General features: G+C 31.8%; 2 protein-coding genes across 15 annotated transcripts in view; one reads left to right on the top strand and one right to left on the bottom strand.

The window, feature by feature from the left end:
* The window catches only part of LOC130663030 (uncharacterized), a 275,606-nt gene that overhangs the window by 116,957 nt on the left and 145,222 nt on the right, over window positions 1-13,427 (top strand). The window lies entirely within an intron of this gene.
* LOC130663028 (dual specificity protein kinase splB-like) overlaps window positions 1-13,427 on the bottom strand; it is a 528,032-nt gene that overhangs the window by 391,528 nt on the left and 123,077 nt on the right. The gene's annotated exons all lie outside the window — the stretch shown is intronic.

Here is a 13,427-nt window from a genome sequence, read left to right as displayed (position 1 = left end):
GCCTACTAATATAACATGAAATGGTCGCCGCTCATTGCCTGCAATACCGAACAAGAGTCATCGAATCTACTCTACAACAACCTCCGAGATCAAATTAAAGCAGCAGCGATAAATAGTCACATGTGCAACTCTCGCTCTGTCCATCCTCATCGCAATCTCGACAGCAGCCCGTGGTACGATAATACCTGCAGAGCCAAGAAACAAGCCGTCAACAGGACGCTCAAAAAGTGCAAAATAGAGCCGTATAACCTGAGTCTGTAGCACGGATAATATACTCTCAAGACTGGATACTTCAGATACATAAAAAACAGGAAAAGCGAATATGCTAAATCACTGCGCAGCAAATTTGACAGTGTCCACAACCCATCTGATTTCTGGTGCGCCGTTAAAGCGACCCGTAACTTCAAATCTTGTTACCCAATGATATCGCTTGACCTCTGGGAGGAGTTTTACCACAATGTCTACCCTACAGGTACCCTCAGCAACCAGTCTTTCAAGTATATCTCTAATCCCACGTTAGACTCAGAGATCTCCATGAAGGAAATCCGTAGAAGCCTAGCTAAGTACAAGATCCATAAAGCCGGTGGCTCAGACGGCATAACAAGCGAATTTTACAAGGAACTCCCATGCAACTGGATACTTTACCTAAAAGTACTTTTCAATAAAATCCTCACCACTGGGGATGTTCCCACAGATTGACCCAGAGTTATTATGTGCATGCTGCATAAGAAAAGGGACCCAAAAGACCCTGAAAACTATAGGGGCATTGCCCTCGTTAATACGAAATTGTGACGTCACGACGTCGTATTCTTGCTGTCAATCAATTTATTAAAAATTGTACATGCTATGCCACCTGGCTATGCATAAATTAACTAATTAGCAAATGATTTCCAGCCATTATTACGGCTGATGATTTTTAAATTTGAATTTAAATTCAAATTATTCATTATGGAATATCGTTGTTTAATAAATATAAATAAATATGATAATGAAATATCAAATGATGAAAAATAAATGTTTCTAAAATTTGAATATAAATTCAAATTATTATATTTTATAATTAATAATAAAAATTGGAATTTATTTATAAATGAATAAGTAAAAAAATAACGAAATAATGGAATGATAAAAATTTATAAATATGAAATATGAAATAATGAAAAGAAATAATGAAATAAAAATGAAATTATATCAATGAATAAATAATGAAAATAATTAAATAACTATGAAATGAAAATTATGAAATTATTATTATAAAAAAATATGAAATAAATTTTGAAATATCTTTAAAAAATAAAGATATTTGTTGTTTAAAAGAAAAAGATATAAAATTAATTATTAATGATATGTTTATTAATAAAGAAATGAAATAAGTAAATGAATATGAAATGAAATTGTAAAATGTTATAATAAAATAGAATTAAATAATAATTATCAATAAAAAAGTTATTCATAATTAAAAATGGAATGAATTATAAAATGTTTAAATTAATAAAGAATATATTGCAATAAAGAACAAGTAAGAATCACTAAATATTGATTTATAAATTCGACTCCAATGCTTTATGCGTATGTTGTTAACCACATTGGAAGTCATGAAAAATATATATATATGTATAAATAATAATTATAATAAAAAATATTGATTCGATTATGACCAATGAAATAATTGGTATAATTAAATAATTATTGGAAGGGATGTTACTACCTGGCAACAGCTCTTCTGGAAATCGAAAAAGATTTCAGTTTCCTAAGTGAGCTCATTCGTCATTGATGAAATTTTAATTATTTAAAGGCAAGGTCCTCAATTTTATTAAATCATTAATAATGGTGATTTTAATATTTATAACTGAATTATTAAAATATAATTCAGAAGTTTTTTTAAATAATTGTTGAATTATTCAAAAGTGGTAATTCATTTAATTAATAAATAATTTTGATAAATATTCCATCGATTATCAAATTCAATTTGAATTATTTAAATATAATTCATTTACTAAATAAAATTTAATATTGATAAAATTACATCAATTATCAAGGGTTGAGAAGAAAGAATAATAAATAATAAATCAAATAAATAATTGTTGATAATAATAATAATCATCAAATAAATCAAGGTAACAATTTACTTAAATAAATAATTAATAATAAATTCAAATAATAAATAGATTGTTTAACCCTTAACGGCCACACGGGGTGATTAGTAACCCAGGCTTAAAAAAAGTGGGATTAGAGGTCTTAAACCTTTCAAATAAATACAATAAACGCCATCTTCTGGTAACAGACATGTGTGAGATGTGACTTCACTACATAGAAATCCAACGAAATGCACGGTGGCGTTGTGAGCGTTCGTTTTATCGGCCTGGGGTAACTAGTTACCCCAGTGTGGCCGTAACCGCAGTTCAGTCACAATATTTATTTTATGTTTATCAACTTATTTCAGTGTCAATCGATAAAATAAAGGTAAGTTGTTCATTTTTTGTGGACACGATTTAAATATAGTGGAAACCTAAACATGCAAACATGCAAATAACCTTCTCAATAAGACAATTTATAAATAAATTGAGAAAAATATAGATAGCCCGAACTGGGAATCGAACCCAGACCAATTCGGTATCGCGCCGAGTGCTCTACCAGTTGAGCTATCCGGCACTATACTATATTCCATTCAATTTGATCTATAACTTATTGAGCCTGTATTTTGCCTCCATAGTAATTTTACAAAATAACTATACTTTTTGAAGAATTGGTGGATACTGTTATTTTTTTGTGGTAGTGGTATATATTGTGCGGACAACCCTCAAGTTTTAGTCGTTAATATCGCAAAATGGCGGAGTAGTGAATTTTTTTGCAAAAAAAGCCATTATTTCAGAATTTTGACCTATATGACCAGTTTTTAGAACGCCATCTATAAATTAACCAAGTTAAATCATTAGAAATATTGAAGAACTCGTCAACGAACATGACCCAATTAGTTAAAAGTCTCAAAAACATTTATACATCTTGTCTGGCCGAGTTTTTCAGCGTGGGGTAATGAGTTACCCCATGTGGCCGTTATGAGGCCTGAGGGAGGTGTGGCCGTTAAGGGTTGAATAAATTGTATAACAAGTGAAATCGAGAGCTAAATCATTTTATAAAGCGTTAAAAATTGTAAACCGCATTCAATTGACTAATTCAAATTCAATTTTGTTTTGTAAGAATTTTTAAATAATTGTTTTCATTTAAATAAATTTGGAAGTTGTTTTAATTTTGCTTTTACTATTTTACTAAATAAATTAAATTTTATTTTACTTAATTTTTAATAATTTTAATTATCTCTTAGACAACGAACCGTAAGTCTTTTTATTTTAATTCTATTTTTTTAATAAACAGTCATCCTTATAGCTCCGTCCTAGTTATTTCACTCGGCGAAGGCTAAAGAGGAGCGCTACTCGTAATATGTGTTATTTTGACGTAACACGATCTTTACACAGATCATCCATGAACGTTTGAAAAAATGGGCAATGGACAACAAAATAATACCTGAAGAACAAGCTGGCTCCCAATCAGGCAGAAGCTGCGCTGATAACGTCTTTTCGTTATGAACCACACTGCAGATGCAGGCTTGATTTCAAAGAGTACCAGCTCACGTCTTGTTTATTGATTTTAAGCGCGCATTCGACTCGATACCCCACGACAAGCTCTGGGAAAAACTCCATAAATTAGGCGTCAGCACGTCGATCCTAAACTTGCTGAGGAGCCTCTACAAGGATGTATACTAGACCGGTTCAAAAAGATCGACTATTTTTTTTTTTCAAAACCCGCAGTGAAATATCTTCCTAGTCATGAAAAAAGCAGCCTGTGGAAACGGGAGCTCTTAATATCAATTTTGAAAGGTCGCTCATCGTAAATTTCTATTTTACGTTTAAATAACATGAGAAAAAAAATTTTATTTTTTATTTTTCTAGCTTGGCATTCGCATGTCATATGAATGAGTCCATAACACGTTTTTGTAGAGAATTTAACGCTCTACAAAAAGGTCTCTTATCATTTTTCGCTAAATCCATCCATTCGAAAGTTATCGGAGCTGGAAGTCAAATCTATAATAAATTTTCAGATCTTTTTACTTTTCCAGCAAAACTATCAGACTTATCAAAAAATGTCATAGGATGTTTTTTATAGACAATTTTATTACCTACAAATTATTCCTTGTGAAGTTCTTTGAAATACTGCATTGTTTTCTAGTTATTTTCATTTTAATGCCAAGCTCGTAAAAATAATAGTCTTCTACTCTATTCTGAGAACTTAAGATTAAAACGAAAATAACTAGAAAACAATGCGGAATTTAAATAAACTTCATTGGAAATAATTTGTAAGTTATAAAATTGTCTATAAAAAAGATTTTATGACATTTTTTGATAATTCTGATAGTTTTGCTGGAAAAGTAAAAAGATCTGGAAATTTATTATAGATTTGACTTCCAGCTCCGATAACTTTCGAATGGATGGATTTATCAAAAAATGATAAGAAACCTTTTTTGTAGAGCGTTAAATTCTCTACAAGAATGTGCTATGGACTTATTCATATGACGTGCGAATGCCGAGCTAGAAAAATAAAAAAATAAAAAATTTTTCTTCCCATGTTATTTAAACGTAAAATAGAAATTTACGATAGGCGAATTTTCAAAATTGATATTAAGAGCTCCCGTTTCCACAGGCTTCTTTTTTCATGACTAGGAAGATATTTCACTGTGAGTTTTGAAAAAAAAAAATAGTCGATTTTTTTGAACCGGTCTAATGTATACATGCAGCTAAAGTGTGCTGGCAAACTTTCAACACCTATACAAATCACTGAAGGCGTCCTACAGGGAGATGTCTTAAAGCCACTACTCTTTACCCTGTACATTGCTGACATCATAACGTTTTTAGAAGAAAGAGGTGCCGAGGGTGTCTTCCTGGGAGTCCTTGAAGTTCTTATGCTGCTATACGCTGATGACATTGCCTTGCTCGCTACCACAGCTAACTGGTTGCAAAAAAGTATCCGGATACTTGGAGAATATTGCCGTATTAACGGCCTAACCGTCAACGTTTCAAAAACCAAAGTCTTCAGTGTCATCTCTGGAGGTAGAATAACTTCATCCAAGTATAAGTTCTTGTACCGAGGGCAACACATCGAGCAAGTTAACTCATATGTTTACCTGGGTGTCAAATTTTTCTCAAATCTCCTGGGCGCTGGTGCTACTAGGGAATTTGTAGGAAAAGACAAACTTGCTACTGGCACCGTGTAAGTGATCCTTCATAAGCTAAACGCAAACTCTTGGGATGGCAAAGTCAAGTTACACAACAGCATCACCAGTGCAACTATGACGTACCTAGCATACATTTGGTGCCTTGAACCGGATAGCCTGGATCTACTAGAATCAGCTCATCTTAGCTTCTACAAAAAACTGTTTACACTACCGCAGTGTACGCCTAACTATGCCGTGAGGCTAGAAACTGGTAAACTTCACGTTTCTTGCCTGGTATTTAAAGCGGCCATAAACTGGATTACCAAGTTGTTACTCATGCCAGAGCACCGTCTACCCAGGAAATGTTTCCTTAAACTCCGTGAGCTGACTCAAACCCCCTTTAACTCTAAAAAGCTCAACTGGGTCCAACAACTGAAAGACATGCTGACTAAAATAGAAGAAAATATCCTCAATTCACTCTCTGCAGCCCGTTGAGTGGCCTGCAAGGATATACTGATCAGGAAATACCAAGATCACATGCACAACCTGGATCTTTCGAGGTACCGAGAGTCCTCAGCCTGCCAAATCGTATTCCCGAGTTCCCCGAATGATACGCCTACTAACTTTGCCGAACGTCATGCATTTCATCTAGTAAAACCTCTTGTACAACTAAGACTGACTAGCATCTATGCATCTAACCTCACAATCAATGGTCACACATACAAATTAACATCTAGTCGCCCGTGCACCTTATGTCACCTGGAAGAAAATGAGACAATTCTGCATTTTCTATTTTCTTGCCCTACTTTGTCCGATCCGTGTCAACGATACTTGGATCCTTAGAGATCTCCCAGTAAAAACCAGCCATCTACACCGGATATACTCATCCCGAAGTCTCCCACTGAACTTATAAACTTATTTATGTTTTGTAGAGATGCTCTTCGAATTAAGGATAATCTATTGTAATTATACGTGCCCATTCAGACTAATCGAACTTCATAAATTAAATTATACTGCTATGAGGATTGTATCCTGTAAATGCTTTGAATAAGTAAATAATAAAGTGATGAAAATAAATTATTGAAGTATATTTTATGTTTCAACTTGAATAAAAATTATTTGAAAATTACTTTCATTGAATAAAGTGATTCAAATGGAATGTTTCAATATAATTTCTATTTAAATGAAAAATATATATATTGTTTAATGTCTCAAAGTAGCAAAAAAAACGTTATTATTTGCAACACTCATCATTTGAGCAAATTTCCACAAGTTATCCGTCAGAAACTTGAATGAAAGAGAATATACGTTCAAAACGCAAATTTCACAATTATGTTTTAATTCACAGAATTTTATAGATTTTCACAAATGCTTTTTAACGTCCCGCTAAGAAAATCGACGATTTTCGAAAAATTGGGAAGTTATTGTTTTCACCCCGATTTTCGAAAGTCGAGTTTTCATCAGATATCGACGTTTTGAGGTCCTAGGAAGCTATTCTGACTATTTTCAGAATGATGTCCGAGTGTATGTAAATATGTAAGTGTGTGTGTGTGTGTGTGTGTGTGTGTGTGTGTGTGTGTGTGTGTGTGTGTGTGTGTGTGTGTGTGTGTGTGTGTGTGTGTGTGTGTGTGTGTGTGTGTGTGTGTGTGTGTGTGTGTGTGTGTGTGTGTGTGTGTGTGTGTGTGTGTGGAAAATTGTCAAAAAAATCGAAGAAAAAAAAAAATTGAAACTTGTTTTTTGTGTTCTAGATTTTTTTTGTGACTTTTTTTGGAAATTTTTAATTTTTTGAGAAAAAGAAAAATTTGAGAAAAGTCGAAAAAAAAAATTTTTTTCATTTTGATTATGATTACACAATTAAAGGAACAAAACTTGCACCTTTAATTGTTTAGCTAAACTTTGATCGATGATTCCCAAAAAACGGTTGGATAGATCAATTTAAAAATTTACAGGGGTCTTGGGGGTACATTAAGCTAAAAAAGTCCCTGGCAATATTATTTTTTTTATCGATATTTGCAGAGTAGCGGTTGATTTACTAAAAAACCAAAAAAAGTCATTTTTTTCTACTTACTTCTGATGGATGTTAAAAATAAAAAAAATATTTTTTTTCAAAAAATGATGACAGGGTCTTATAGGGAATTTATTCAAGTTTTCGCCGCCGCCCTTCAACTTTCTGTGCGATCATTGGTACCTGAAATATCGATGATCAAAGCCTAAAGGATCATTTTCTGTTCGAAAGCTGATATCTCTGCGACAAATCGTCCTACGAGGTTAAAAAAAAACCAAATGGAAGCTGAATAAATTTGCTAAACTAAATATGCATTCGTTTAGTTGAAAGAATTTTTCCGCGGTCCTTGGGCTCTTCAAAAAAAAAAAAAAAAATTTAGAAATTTTTTTTCTCGCGGTATTTCTCATGTTTGCGTAATAACTGGAGCTTTTAAAAAATTTAAAAAAAAATGCACCAAAACTAGAGATTTCAAGCTGTAAAATGCTTTTTTTAAAATCTCGATACGATCATTTTTCACCAAGTTACAGCCTTCCAAAAACCACTAAAAAATTTATGAAATTTATCTGCTCCTTTAATTTTGTGCATTAGTGTATATTCACAGTGATGTTTTCAAACTCCTTGAGCTCGAAAACAGCAGGAAGTTTTGGGACTGGCCCACAGGGTCAACCGACGCCCAGATTTTTTTTTATTTTCGTTACTTTCATTGCCTATAGATTCACATAAACAAATAAAAAATCACTGCACCATTTAAACGAAGGGGATAATAATTTATTTTTGAAAAGTAGATTGAGCGTATCCTTTGTAGATAACTGAAATCCTCAATGTGACAATTCAAATACTTGAATGAGTCCTTGACTGGATTGAATGAAAATTAATATCGAAAATCCTCGAATATAATTGAAATTGAAATCCTTGATAATTGAATAAACTTGGAAGTATTTAATGAAATCCTTGAAATAAATCCTTTAATGAAGCGGGATCACACCCGAAAAAACTGTACTCAAAAAAACTTTAAAAAACCGGGGTAACACCCGACAGCAACGAAGTATAAAAACGAACTGCTTAATTAATGGATGCGGAGACTCTCATTAACTTTGTAATTTTAGATGGACCCCCATGGTAGGGGCTATGAGAAAAGACGCAGAGCGAATCTCTTAGAGTTATTGTTTATTCATCAAAAACTCTATCGATGATCCAGATCTTCCGGTGTTATCGGAGATGAAATACCGGGAATTTTTATTTATTTAAATAAGTATGATATGCTTTATAAGCAATCACATTTATTAAAACAAATCTGAGATGCTGTCGTCATCAAATAAATTCATTTATCTATAAACTATATAATGTTATAGTTAATAATTAAAAAATGCAAAGCCAAAATGTTATAAATGCAAAATAATTATCAAATTTACTATTTTGGTAAATTTATTATTTAATTTGGGGGTTTTACAGACTTTTGAACGATCTTTTCTTGATTTTTGGTATTAGGATAGCAGCAAGAGTAAGTTGATCGTCTACTCTTGCTGCAGGCGTTTCTTTATTCTACACTGGGCTTTACTCTCATTGTTTTAACTCCGCCTGGTACTCAGGTTACATCACGGTATTCGCGCCCACTCATATGCAATGTTCCACCTTCCCGTATGTTCTCTTTCTTACAAGATGGTGAACATGTAATATATAGATATAGCATATATTTAATTACTTTCAAGCACGTATATTTAATATATTTCTAAATATATTTAATTCTGAAAATATATATTATTTATATTTAAATGCATGTATATTTTCCTAACGTGTTAAATATATTTATTCTTAAATCTATATATTATTTAATAATTAAATGTATTTGTTGCGTAATCATAACTTTATTCAAATTAAAATGTAGTTGCACTTCCGGCAAATAGAGGCAGCACCTACTGGAGCCTGGTGCCTGTAAATTCAAACTTGACTAGCGCAGTGCGGCGCATGCGCATTGATTTTTCCTGCCTCGTGTTAAGAAGACTGACGCCATTATCTTTCGTTTATGTATATTCATGTAATAATACGTGTTATATTTAATCAATTCACTTTGCGCTCATCACGAGTAATTAAAGAAAAGTAATTAATTTACAGCATTCAGTGATCATTAAGCTTTATAAAAGTATAATTATTTTTATAATTGCTAGCCTAAAAGCTCATTTAAAATTGATAAAGAACTCGACTAATTCAGCGATCATCGACCACGAGGTTACTCCATCGGGAGAAACAACAGGTGCATTTTTTATCAATTATTTACTTGTTACCAGTGCTCAAATAATTAAAGGACTCAATATTACGATTAATTAATTATCATTATGCTCAATATTTTTAAATAAATCAAAAGTTATATTTCGCTCAGTAGCCTCTGCAATCATGCTACCACGTGTTCAACAAATAAATTAAATTCAGTGCAATTTCATATGAGCTCATTAAATTCATTTCATTCAGTGATCATTATTATTAAAACTCATTAATTAAATTATTATGTATTTGGTGCTATTTAGAAATAGTAATTAACGTGTTTAATTTTTATACTTCGCTCGGTAACCTCTGATTTCATGTTACTTTTCATCATGACATTTTTACAATCAAATCAGTGTTCAACTAAACTCAAATTGATTACTTCAATTATTTAAATCAATTACTCGAGCTCAATTCTACAATTTGCATTCATTTAATTACCTATTCATGAGCTCAGACAATTAACAGTATTAATAAATTAAATCAACGATTTAATTTTGTAACCCAGTGATATTTTGTGCTGTGACAAATAAAAATATTGTTATATTTTTAAATGTGCGTATTTTTCCAACATCCTAACAACCAACAAGTCCTGGCATGCATTTATTTTATTATTATTACAACAGTATTCATTATTTAATTTCTTTTAATATATGTTTAAATTATTTTCAAATTATTTAAGATGCATGTTTGGATTAAATTTACCCGATTTTGACATAAGTATACTGTCCTATTTGTGTATATTTATTTTTATCCATATATATATATATATATTGTAGTGATTGGTATCTTAAATTAATATCACTTATACACTACAATGATAACACACTTATATTAGAAATAACAACACCACAATTAACAGCAGTAAAAGAAAGCAAGAGCAATATATAGTTTATTGAGATACAATGTTTGCTGTTTAACTGTCAATATAAGACTGACTGACTTTAATCGCGCATCTATAAAACAAGAGAAGAAGGCATTTGTTTTCTAGCTATTCAAATATTTAAAAGATCAGTTTCACATTCGTTACACTACCCCCTTCTCAATAAAATTATCGTCCCGATAAAATTTGTGTTGGAAGAATCGAACTTAATTGAAATTAAAACTATTTACAATCTTCGTTCGATTCCGCTATGGTCCCAACACACCCTATCTATCACCCTACAGGGAAAAAAACACCATAGCCCAAAAACAACCCTGTAGGCTAACGCAAATATAATAAAAAAATAAAAAAAAATAGTCTATAGTTTAATTGAGCTAAGAATTTATAATAAAAAAATAAAATATTCTGCTAAATAGTTAATCGATACGCGTGACTCTATTTTCCTATTCAGCGAATCAAATAAATAAAATTAAAAAAATGTAACCCTCCTCTTGATTGAATGGACCTTCAATGGGAATGGGAACAGGTACGGGATGGGAACAGAAACTCCTTCCTCTCCTCCTTGAAGGACTAGGAATGGACTCCTTCTCTCCTTCCCCAATAAAATTGGAAATATTATCTGCACATAATAAAGAACAAAACAAGTATCTCCAACATTTTATTAAATTTTATAGCTAAACATATTTCATCGTTACATCCTATTATTTATCAGTTGTTAATTATCAACTTTTATTATCGTGATCAATTCAATAATTTTGATCTTAAATGCTCAATGTTCTGCCGTTCGATTCATCCAGACCATTCTCCGATATGTCATCTATAGTTAACATATCAATGATACTGAATAACACACGTTGCAACGAATTTCATTTTTCTCCCTAAAAGCTCCTCGGAAACTCTCCAGGGCATCCATCTATCTCTCAGAAGTCGTGGCCATCAACAAAAGAGAAATGTCGACTGTGTCAACTCCGGATGGATCCCAAAGCTCCAGTCAGGTTGCTCTTAGCCATTGATAAGTCCTCAGAATCAAACTTTTGACCCTCGTTGAGCTCACTTAGATCAAAAGAAATATCCAGTCTCCGATCAATGACTGAGGAATCTCGGGAACCCCGCAACGATTAATCGTTCAAGGCCCACGGCCAGACTTCCCTTCAGCTAATATACTCAAACCCAGAACATTTCCAGTCCTTATAGAATCCCGGGAATCCCTTGAACAACGTTACCACCGAGATCGTTCAGAGCCCTCAGCCAGACTTCGTTCAGAATCTCGGGAACTCTTCAGCAACGTCTACAGTGTGGCTATTCAGGGTCCACTGCCAGATTTCTCTTAAGGACTATACCAGTCTTTAGCAGTCGTTCAGACATCTTCAATTCTATCAGTTTGCAAGATATCCTAGACTTACTAATTGACTACAGAATCCCGGGAACCCTTTACAACGTCTACACTGAGATCGTTCAGGGCCCCAGCCGGACTTCTGTTTTATTTCCTCTTATTGATCACAATATGGTATATGACGATTTACATGCATGATTTTTTATTTTCATTTGGTATTTTTCTAATTTTATAAAGTACGTTATTTAGCCTATTTTCAATTTCATAAGAACCCTCCCAATCGCATTGAAGTAAATAAATAAAATTATTTCCGTTAATATCGACTTTTCTTTTTTTTTTTTTTAATTTAACTCATGATAGTAATCTCAGCAGTTTCACAAAATTTTCCTATTTATCCATATAAAACTTATTTATTGACTTCATAAAATACATGAGGTATTATATAGCCCAGATAAAAATTTTCAAATATTACTATCTATACAAAATCGTTTATCTATCGTTCTTCATCATAGAATCATCAAATGTACCCGGTTTATTAATCATGTCAATCGATTACAAAACAAAAGAGCGGTTAGATGTCACGATATTTTTAGCTAATTTGTACTTTTTTTTTTTTTAATTGTATCTAACTTTAATTATTATTGAATAATGATACATCACCAAATTTATCCTTTCCCAATTGTATTTTGTCCACAAGTTCAATTTGAACTCCTCAATCAATTCTATGAAAATTTTTACCGTCTTTACTTTTTCCTGTTTTAAAAAAAAAAAAATAAGATTATCCGTGGTTTGGTGTTTCGATCACTTTTATTTTATATTTTTATCACACGCGTAATTACTCAGACTCGCACTAACACAAATTGATAGAAATATTTTCACAACACTAATTCATTAATCACGAACTTTTTTTTTTTTTATGTAGTACATCACACAAATAAATTCAAATATGCACTTTGACACCGATTAAGAAAAATATTTTCACAAAACTTAATTATTTGATCACTGAATTCGTTTAAATTATTACACGCACTTGAAATCTATATTATAAAATATATTCACAAATTTTAATTAATTCATCACCGTATTTATTTATATTACTACGCGAACTTTAACACTATAACACATATCCACAGAACTTTTTTTTTTTTTTTTTTTTATCACCGAATTTACTTATTTTACTACACGCACTTTAATATAATAACATATATTCACAAAACTTATTCAATTCATCACTAAATTTATTTAAATTCACACGCACACTTTATCACAAATTTAAAAAAAATATGTTTTTACTAAACTCGTTTAATTGATCACTGAATTCACGTCTTTTTTTTTTTTTTTTAATCAAAAAACACGATCGTTTCAAACTTTTGCCTTTCCCGTCGCGTCGCAATATTTTGACAGCTATTTTTATTTTATATTTGTAAATACACACGAAGGTTACGCGCACTTCTGACACCAAATTGTAGTGGTTGGTATCTTAAATTAATATCACTTATACACTACAATGATAACACACTTATATTAGAAATAACAACACCACAATTAACAGCAGTAAAAGAAAGCAAGAGCAATATATAGTTTATTGAGATACAATGTTTGCTGTTTAACTGTCAATATAAGACTGACTGACTTTAATCGCGCATCTATAAAACAAGAGAAGAAGGCATTTGTTTTCTAGCTATTCAAATATTTAAAAGATCAGTTTCACATTCGTTACAATATCTATATATATATATAT

Source organism: Microplitis mediator, chromosome 2 (assembly GCF_029852145.1).
Source record: "Microplitis mediator isolate UGA2020A chromosome 2, iyMicMedi2.1, whole genome shotgun sequence".
NCBI classification, from domain to species: domain Eukaryota; kingdom Metazoa; phylum Arthropoda; class Insecta; order Hymenoptera; family Braconidae; genus Microplitis; species Microplitis mediator.
This window is presented reverse-complemented; position numbering and strand designations above follow the sequence as displayed.